The sequence below is a fragment of the Carassius auratus genome, unplaced genomic scaffold, assembly GCF_003368295.1.
Source record: "Carassius auratus strain Wakin unplaced genomic scaffold, ASM336829v1 scaf_tig00043897, whole genome shotgun sequence".
NCBI lineage: Eukaryota > Metazoa > Chordata > Actinopteri > Cypriniformes > Cyprinidae > Carassius > Carassius auratus.
Window position 1 is genome coordinate 8893 of NW_020526798.1, and position 10947 is coordinate 19839.

Below are 10947 nucleotides of genomic sequence, written 5' to 3' on the forward strand. Positions count from 1 at the left end.
CGGTTTTGGAAAATGACTAAGTTCCACTTTATGTCGTCTTTTTTTTTTTTAAGCTGTACATGTGGAAAGTGCAGTTTGATGACAACGTCGCATGTTGTTTACTTGATGTGCTTACAGCCGATAGCTAAGTTAACAACACAGAGATATTTGAAGCAGTTTTACTCACCGCCTGTGGTTCCAACACACAATCGTGACCCTTTTTCGTTGGGACTACATTATCCTTAAGAAATAAACGATGTGCAAATCTGGCGCCAAACTGGACCTTGTTTGTAAAACAAGCATCTTCGAAATAGGGAACAAACACAAACACTTGCACAACTCCGTTGATGCTCTGTAAAAATAAACTCCATCCACTGGTCCCTTAATGCTGTTTCTCTTTTGTTAATCTGTGCAGTGTTGTCTTGCCCTGGCAACCAAAAACACACTTCTTTTGTGACATTTCACGACGCTCTCACTCTGATCAGTGAATGTCTCTCAGTGCTGTGCTATACGGGAGCGCGCGCTCTTCCGGCAGACGTGCCCTTAGGACCCATGTAAGGAAATTACGCTCCATCTAACACAGAGCCATACTCGAAAAAAACTTTCCGAAACTTGTGACAAACCGGAAGAGTTATTTTTGGAACAGAAATACTCCTTCAAACATACAACTTAATTTTTGAAACTTTGTCCATGTTTAGCATGGGAATCCAACTCTTTAACAGTGTAAAAACTCAGTATGCATGAAATAGCATTTCATATCCCCCCTTTAAGAGCGATGAGCTCCTTTGTGAAGATTCAGCTCCTCATGCTCAACCCAGTCCATAATCTAAGCGTTCTTTATGTGAATTTCATCTTGTGTGTGGTTTACACATGCTTTAATATTTTGTAAAGATCTACTCACATTTCAGCTCGTGTGTTTGTGTGCATTTGTGTTTTAATGAGCCTGTTTTGAATATTCTATTACACAACACCGGCAGCTATTTTCACGGAAATTAAGTGAACGAAAATCAAACAAACTTCTTCAGTTTTTGCACTTTAGGTTTGCAAAGGTTAGATTATTATATTGAATACATTTTAATTAGTCTAATACAGTTAATAAAATTATTAAGAAATTAAGAATTTCGTTTTGAAAAATTGCCATTTGTCAGCATGCATTATTTTAGACGATCCAAGAATTTTCAACATAAAATGTATTTAGTAGGCCTAATTGTGTGTGTAATATATATATATATATATATATATATATATACATATATTATTTATTTTCTTTTTTCCAATGGCCTGTTAAGCAAGTTATTGTGAATGTGAAGTCTGTGAGATTTTTTGTTAAAAGCATTCAATTTTGTTTTATTGATTTCGTTTTGTATTTATTTTGTTAAAATTGTATTTTCAAAGTTCTCTGTTTATTTATGTAATGGTACAGATCCTTGTTAATCGTTTGGTGCATGTATTTAGTAGGCTTTGCCTGCGTTTAAAAACCGAGGTGCGGTTAGTTTCGGTTTTGTTTTAATGGTTAAAGTTTTATAATGCTAATAAATAAAAAATTCCCAATGTTTTTGCCGTGTGGTGCTTTGGTTTAGCATCGGTTACTTCATATTATTTAAATGCAATCATGTTTAAAATCTCTTATTCTGGATGTTAACTTGAACGAATATTTTGTCTGAGTAACTATTTGTTTACATTTTTCATGAGCTCTGAGATAAAATCCGCGGGAGCGAAAACATCGCGGGAGCGGGCGGACTTTCAGCGAGAGTGTCCCGCGAAGGGGTCTAACGTTACATGTGGGTACTAGGGTACTCTTTGCTGTGTGTGGATGACCATGTCGGTCAGCCACCACCGAAGACCAACTTTGACCCAGGAAAAACCCTGTCATTAAAGATGAATGAAGAATAAACACCAACCTCTTTGTTCCTCGTGTTTTATTCTGCAGGTTTCTGGTTCCTCGTGTTTTATTCTGCAGGTTTCTGGTTCCTCGTGTTTTATTCTCCATGTTTCTGGTTCCTCGTTTTTTATTTCTGGTTCCTCGAGTTTTATTCTCCAGGTTTCTGGTTCCTCGTGTTTAATTGTGCTGGTGTCTGGTTCACTCGTGTTCTCTTCTCTCTCTTCTTTCACAAACTGCATCTTCACAGCAGCAGATCTCAGTTCAGATGATAAACTCCTCCAGATATTCTTGCTCTCTTCAAAACTCAGTCACGATTGTTAGGATGAGAATATTACAGGTATTTTACTGAACTGATTCAAAAACAAAATTTTTCTCTAAGAAACGTGTCTAACCGTTTGTATTAAGGGAGCACACCGACATAACAACAACAGAGAGCGCGGTGAAACTGAACTTCTTCCTCTGAGGTTTAATGGTGTTTGTCAAACAAACGAATGTGTTTAGCGCCTCCCGCTGGACTGGAGGGAAGCGACCAGGGTTGCGCTTCCCAAAACTATAGTTGCTAACCTGTTAGGAATTTTGTTGGTTGGCAATGGGATATTGCATTGCAACCAACATGTTAGTTAACTTAGTTAGCAACTATGGTTTTGGGAAACGCACCCCAGACTAGTGATGTGTCGTTCTGAACGATTCGTTCATTTTGCGTTCATTTGATAAAGCTAGCACTTCAATTAATTATATTGTTAATTTTTTTATTTTGTTTGTGAAGTTTTTTATTCACAAGCAAAAAATCTCTAAATCACAGCCTACTTTTCCAAAATATTTAATTGAAATTGATGCATGTCTGAAGTCTCTAAGGTTAATTAAAAACAAGAAAAGGTACAGATTCCGGAAATATTATGACGATATTTTTGGTATTACCACTGATGCATGATGCCTTTTATTATTATTTATATATATATATATATATATATATATATATATATATATATATATATATATATATATATATATATATATATATATATATATATAGACGGTTTCATTGGGCGCACGCGCCTGGACCTAAGTTAACTTCTGGTCTGTGTTGTGTATATCGGTCTGGCTGCGGTGCCTGCCATCTACAAACGCAGTTAATGCCAAGGTGATGAGTAGACTGAAGTTGGGCTCAGGTGGCTGTGCTGCGGGATGTGTTTCCCATACATTTATTTATTTTTGGAGACTCGCAACAATTTTAAAACTGATCGATTTTCAAAAAGGCTTCTTTTAATAAACATGAGTAACGTTACGTAACGTACTGCACGTTTAATAATAATAATTCTCTACATTTATGTTTAAATATCAAAACGAGGTACGGGTGTTTTTATATCACTGTATTTCTGAAGGAAGAATTGCATGTTATATGCCTGATAGCAGCGTGTGAGCGTACCAGCTCTGCTTCCTTTACAGCTGTTACTGGGGAAACCTCTATTTCTCGTGCTTTATGTCTATGCTTTAAAACATCTCCTGCTGGCAAATAATGAATTAGCATTTTCATTAAGTCCGCCTGATCCACACAGAAAACACATTTTGTTTGTTATCAAAAAATATATACTCTAGAGGGACTTGGCTGTTGTTATTGATTCTATTTGGAGTCTACCGGAAGTTAAGTTAGGTCCACAAAAGCGCTCACGCGCATTAACGTTTGTTTATGTTGATGCCGTTGAAACCGTCTATATATATATATATATATATATATATATATATATATATATATATATATATATATATATATATATTATTAGATTTGGTTTATATATGTGAAGCTTTACATATACTTGATAAAATTTGATTCCTGTAGATGTTCCATTTGTTCTGTTCTTTATATGTCCTTGTTGCCTAATGCATATTCATTAAAAAAAAAGATATATATGTTTGGCATAGGCTACAATTTCGTTTGGTTTTAAATTAGCCTGTAGCCTACTCAATTTAAACGTGAATGTGTGCTAGGAATCCTAACTAAAAACATGACAATATAGGTTCCATCATCCCTTTATCGTATGTGAAAGACGATCATGACTTTCAACCATCAATGCAACCCACAGGCGTTTAACAGGACGCAGTTGGACTTTGGAAGCCAATTCAAGTGCGTGATATCTGACGCTTTCAGGGACAGCAATGTGCAGAAAATTAGCATTTGTTTTAATAACCTGTAGTATAGCCTACTTTATCAGCCTTTGGCTTTCAAACCTACTTTCCATTTCAACATCCACCCTTTGCGTGTGTCAGAGATGCACCTGACCTTAAAGCAACTCTAGTGCAAACCTTTCTGTGTATTATAAGGCGCTCTGAGCAACAACGTGGTGTAATTGGCTTTTATTTCAATAACTATAAAAAAAAGTTTGTTGAGAAAGCCCGACCATAAAGTTTGAAGAAGTTTAAAGAAGATAGAAGTTTATAGTTTAAAATTAGATTGATAGATTAGTTGAAAGAAAGAAATATATATTAGTTAGAAAGAATGACAGATAGATTAGTTAGAAAGAATGATATAGATTAGTTCAAAAGAAAGGATAGATAGATTAGTTTGACAGAAAGAATGTATGCGACTAACATGTTTTTAGCATGATTAGCAAGTTACTAGCATGCTGTTAGCATGACTAGCATGTCACTGCCATGTTACTAGCATGACTAGCATGTTTCTAGCATGATTAGCATGCGAATAGCATGTTGTCAGCTTGACTAGCATGTCGCTTCCATGTTTCTATCATGTTTATAGCATGATTAGCATGTTGCTAGCATTTCTCTAGCATGATTATCATGTTCCAAGCATGTTTCTAACATGATTAGCATGTTTCTATCATGACTAGCATGCAACTAGCATGTTTTGCTAACATGATTAGCATGTTGCTAGGATGTTTCTAACATGATTAGCATGCGACTAGCATGTCGCTAGCATTTTTCTAGCATGATTAGCATGTTTCTACCATGTCGCTTCCATGTTTCTATCATGTTTATAGCATGATCAGCATGTCGCTAACATGTCTCTAGCATGATTAGCATGTTCCTAGCATGTTTCTAGCATGATCAGCATGCTGCTAGCATGTTTCTAGCATGTCGTTAGCATGTTGTTAGCATTTGTTTCTAGCATGACTAGCATGTTGCTAGCATGTTTCTAGCATGATTAGCATTCGACTAGCATGTTGCTAGTATGTTGCTAGCATGATTACCATGCGACTAGCATGTCGCTAGCATGTTTCTAGCATGATTAGCATTTTTCTACCATGACTAGCATGCGACTAGCATGTTGCTAACATGATTAGCATGTTGCTAGGATGTTTCTAACATGATTAACATGCGACTAGCATGTTTGCTAGCATGTTTCTAGCATGATTAGCATGTTGTTAGCATGTTTCTAACATGATTAGCATGCGACTAGCATGTTGCTAGCATGATTTTAGCATTATTAGCATGTTGGTAGCATGTCTCCAGCATGATTAGCATGTTGCTAGCATGTCGCTAGCATGTTTCGAGCATGATTAGCATGCGACTAACATGTTTCTAGCATGATTTTAGCATTATTAGCATGTTGCTAGCATTTTTCTAGCATGACTACCATGTTTCTAGCATGATTAACATTTTGATAGCATGTTTCTAGCATGACTTGCATCCGATTAGAATGTTTGCTAGCATGTCGCTAGCATGTATCTAACATGATTAGCATGTTGCTAGCATTTTTCTAACATGACTAGCATGCGACTAGCATGTTGCTAACATGATAAGCATGTTGTCATCATGTTTGTAGCATGACTAGCATTCGACTATCATTTTGCTAGCATTATTTTAGCATGATTAGCATTTTGGTAGTATGTTTCTAACATGATTAGCATGTGACTATCATGTTTCAACCATGGCTACCATGCGACTAGCATGTTGTTAGCATGATTAGCATGTTGCTAGCATGCTTCTAGCATGACTAGCATGTTACTAGCATGTTGCTAGCATGATTTTACCATGATTAGCATTGTCTCTAGCATGTTGCTAGCGTGATTGTAGTATGATTAACATGTTGCCATTATGATTAACATGTTGTTACCATGTTTCTAGCATTACTAACATGCGACTAGCATGTTTGCTAGCATGATTTTAGTATGATTAGCATGTTGCTAGCATTTTTCTAGCATGATTAGCATGTTGCTAGCATGTTTCTAACATGATTAGCATGTTGCTAGCATGATTTTACCATGATTAGCATTGTCTCTAGCATGTTGCTAGCGTGATTGTAGTATGATTAACATGTTGCCATTATGATTAACATGTTGTTACCATGTTTCTAGCATTACTAACATGCGACTAGCATGTTTGCTAGCATGATTTTAGTATGATTAGCATGTTGCTAGCATTTTTCTAGCATGATTAGCATGTTTCTAGCATGACTAGCATGCGACTAGCATGTTGCTAGCATGTTTCTAACATGATTAGCTTGTTGTAAGCATGTTTCTAGCATGACTAGCATTAGACTAGCATGTTGCTAGCATGATTTTAGCATTATTAGCATATTATTAGGATAGATAGATAGATAGATAGATAGATAGATAGATAGATAGATAGATAGATATAGTCAGATAGATAGATAGATAGAAATAGTCAGATAGATAGATATATAGAAATAGTCAGATAGATAGACAGACCGATAGATAGATAGATAGATAGATAGATAGATAGATAGATAGATAGATAGATAGATAGATAGATAGATAGATAGATATAGTCAGATAGATAGATAGGTAGATATAGATAAAAATAGTCAGATAGATAGATAGATAGAAATAGTCTGATAGATAGACAGACAGACAGATAGATATAGTCAGATAGATAGATATAAATAGTCAGATAGATAGATAGATAGATAGATAGAAATAGTCAGATAGATAGATAGATACATAGATAGAAATAGTCTGATAGATAGACAGATAGACAGATAGATAGATAGATAGATAGATAGATAGATAGATAGATAGATAGATAGATAGATAGATAGATAGATAGATAGATAGATTAGATGAGTTTGAATGAGTTTAAATTGATTAGCATCAAAGCTTGATTGAGTCTAATGGGATTTTGAGCTTGGGTCATCTGAACATCATTTCAATGAAAGTCTATGGGCATGGGATCATGGATCAGTTTGCATATGTTAAAATACTTGAAGAGGTCATGTTGCCCTATGCTGAAGAGGACATGCCCTTGAAATGGTTGTTTCAACAAGACAATGACCCAAAACACACTAGTAAACGAGCAAAGTCTTGGTTCCAAACCAACAAAATTAATGTTATGGAGTGGCCAGCCCAATCTCCAGACCTTAATCCAATTGAGAACTTGTGGGGTGATATCAAAAATGCTGTTTCTGAAGCAAAACCAAGAAATGTGAATGAATTGTGGAATGTTGTTAAAGAATCATGGAGTGGAATAACAGCTGAGAGGTGCCACAAGTTGGTTGACTCCATGCCACACAGATGTCAAGCAGTTTTAAAAAACTGTGGTCATAAAACTAAATATTAGTTTAGTGATTCACAGGATTGCTAAATCCCAGAAAAAAAAAATGTTTGTACAAAATAGTTTTGAGTTTGTACAGTCAAAGGTAGACACTGCTATTTTTTTGAACACACCCCTTTCAACTAATTGCCCAATTGCACAGCCTTAAGAGCGTGCATATCATGAATGCTGGGTCTTGTTTGTTTTCTGACAATCTACTGAACCTACTGGTAACTTGTTTGCCACGTAGCAATAAAAAATATACTAAAAACCTTGATTATTCTGGTTAGTCACATTGTACTGCTATTATTTTGAACAATACTGTATATATTATATAATAAGGGTAAGTTTGCCTATTTAAAAACTTTCATCATAGAGCCCTGCACACTGACAACTAATTATGCTAAATTTCAGCATTGTAGCACACACTGTATATCAATGTGCTTATCAACATCCCTGGATTCCTGCTGAGCCAACTGCAACAATGTGTTTGTTGTATTATTTCATTGATTGTTGCTAACCTTCTAAAGTGGGCAATGTGTGTTGAAAATTACTTGCTTAGATAAATTACTTGCTACTTGATAAATTAAAGGAGAAATATGGACGATTCTTACATGGATCTTGATCGCTAGATCGTGGAAAAAAAAAACTTACCAAAATTGATGCTGCCGAACTGTAATAGCTGCAGCTAATGGCCAGCACCATTGGAACCATGGGCCAGTACCAGTTAGCTGCAATGCTAGGTCTGGGGGCATCATCTAAACATGCCTTTTTGCTTCTTAACAGACTTGAAATGTAATTAAAACTTCTGTGCAACATGAATAGGGCCCTTACGTGACAAAACAGTGTGTTTCCAGCACATTAACTGTGGAGTCTGTTAAGAGGCAAAAAGGCACGTTTAGATGATGACCCCAGTCCTAGCATTGTAGCTTATTGGGAGCACTGGCCATTAGCTACAGCTTCTCAAGTTCAGTATCACGAATTTTGGTCGTGTATTTCCTATCAACAGTACTTGGCGACATCTAGCGATCAAGATCCTTTAAATCACTTGCTAATTGTATTTGAGTGATGGCAATTTCATGCATATACTGAGTAATATAATTCTAATTTAGAAACTGATCAAAGTGATGGTAGCCTTGGTGCAATACAGGCACGGATAGAGGAGCTGGCTGTCCTCGTCAAAGTACGCAGCCTAAACCTTTACAAGCAAACAGGTATTTCAGAATTACATACACCTATATTTAGGTTCTTATTAATTCTACTCAATTCTAAAGTTTCAGTTCCTAACCATACACACTGTGACCCTTTAGAAAATGTCCATTGTACCTATGCAGCTAATGGAGCCTTGTCCCGACAGTTTATGTATAGCAATATGCATGAAATCTGAATCAACTATAAGAAATTAATACTCTGTGACTTTTTTTCAGATAGCAACAAGAGGAGACATAAGATACGAAGAGTCATTTTAAATTACAAAAACCCCCTGACATAAAAAAAACACGGCATTGGCAAAGTGAAAGTAAGTATATTTTTAAAAAAAAAAAATTTTTTAAATAGAAAAAACATTTACGTTCGGTCTCATTATGCAATATTGGTTTCTATCTCATGTAAACCTCAGACCGATGTCGCAGAAATGTCAAAATCCAATCTTTATATTGTCTATCTAATATCAATCACATTGCACAGGGCTCCCTTGAAAAGTAGATGTAATATCTCAATGGGACTCTGGAAAAATGAATGATGAATAAAAACATGTTCTATACATAAAAACTCCACTTTCACCTTTAGCAGACCTTCACACCAAAAGGAAGGTACCGTATTTTCCGGACTATAAGTCACACTTTTTTTCATAGTTTGGCTGGTCCTGCGGCTTATAGTCAGGTGCGACTTATTTATCAAAATTAATTTGACATGAACCGAGAGAAATGAATCAAGAGAAAACATTGCCATCTCCAGCCGTGAGAGGGCGCTCTATGCTGCTCTGTGCACCTAAGGTCTACACTGAAGACGTAGAGCGCCCTCTCGTGGCTGGACACGGTAATGTTTTCTCTTGGTTCTAAATGAATGCGACTTATAGTCCGGTGTGACTTATATATGTTTTTTCCTCATCATGACATATTTTTCGACTGATGTGACTTATACTCAGATGCGACTTATATTCCAAAAAATACGGTATTTGATAAGTTTATGGCTGTGCAACGCCTGAAGGAGGAAGAAGTAATCCTCTATAAGGAAATGCTGCAACACTGGACATCACTAAAGACACAATACTTGACACTGGGAGCCCTTTCTTCAAACTGTAAACACATCTATGTCTGTGTCATTGTTTATTTATATAGAACTGTCTGCAATATTATACTACACTTTCACCTTAAATACAGTTTTGCTGGAGTGAGTATGTTTGGTGTAGATCCCCATTTCCTTGATTGCAGTAATTAACTAGGCAGTCTGGAATGCATGTGCACACTAACAAATGTCATTGACTTCATTATTGATTTATTGTTATGTTTTTGCAGCCTCTCTTGTTGACTTCTCTTGTTGAGGATGCACAAAAAGGACTGCAGTGTCTGGTTCATCAGAGGCTCAGCAAACTGAAAGCAGAAATGCTTTTAGTCAACAGCCATTACAAAACTATCCTGAATGATAACTCACACCTGGAGATGGAGTTGGAAGAAGAAGACATAGAACTTGATGCTATAGCCTCTGATTTCAGCTGTTCTGATGAGGACTCTGACTGAATGTCATCTGCCATCAAACATGCTTCAATTACTGTGTTACTGTGTTGTTGTGGTTGTTGATGTGTTGATGGATGTGGTTGCTGTAGTTGAGAATGTTGTTGTATTATGGTGCTTGTGCCCTTGGGTTGTAGAAACTTTACCTGTGGTTTTGTTGTGTCCAATGTGATAGGGTTTATATGGTTTTGGATCGAGGTGTCATAGAAAATCAATAATCAATGTGTGTTAATCTGTTAAATAATCGAGATGTCAAACCTCAAACAAAGCGAATTCCTCATCTGTCCATAAAAGATTGTGTCCATAATAAAGACAGTCAGATGTTGTGTGTACGTTGTGTATTTACAAGTTGCATGATATGGGTGTCAGACAGCTTTATATGTTTCCCGTCTTATCTTAGGTGTGTTTATTTTTTTTATTATTATTCTTTGCCCCCCACCTCCCACATACAGGTATGTCCACACACGCACACTCACACACACACACACCATTACACCATAACCCTCTCTCTCAAACACACACACACAGACACACACACCATAACGCCATAACCACCAAAAACACACAAACCATACCCTCCCCCCCACAACACACTCACACACCTGTAATCTAGCAGTAGTACTACTTTGCAATTGTTGTACCACACTGATGGTGTCGATGAAGACATATACATTGTGGCCTGTAAACTGATTATCTACTTATATTTTCTGACTTTGTATTTATATATTTGTTATGCATGATATCAATCAATCAATCAATCACCTTCATTTATATAGTGCTTTAAACAAAATACATTGCGTCAAAGCACTGAACAACATTCATTTGGAAAACAGTGTGTCAATAATGCAA

General features: G+C 36.3%; 1 long non-coding RNA gene across 1 annotated transcript; it reads left to right on the forward strand.

Moving 5' to 3' along the window:
- Positions 1-7758: 7758 nt before the first annotated feature.
- LOC113086692 (uncharacterized) lies at positions 7759-10674 on the forward strand. The gene is made up of 3 exons (XR_003284991.1): positions 7759-8580; positions 8794-8885; positions 9883-10674. It is a non-coding gene; the product is annotated as an uncharacterized LOC113086692 (long non-coding RNA).
- Positions 10675-10947: the final 273 nt, after the last annotated feature.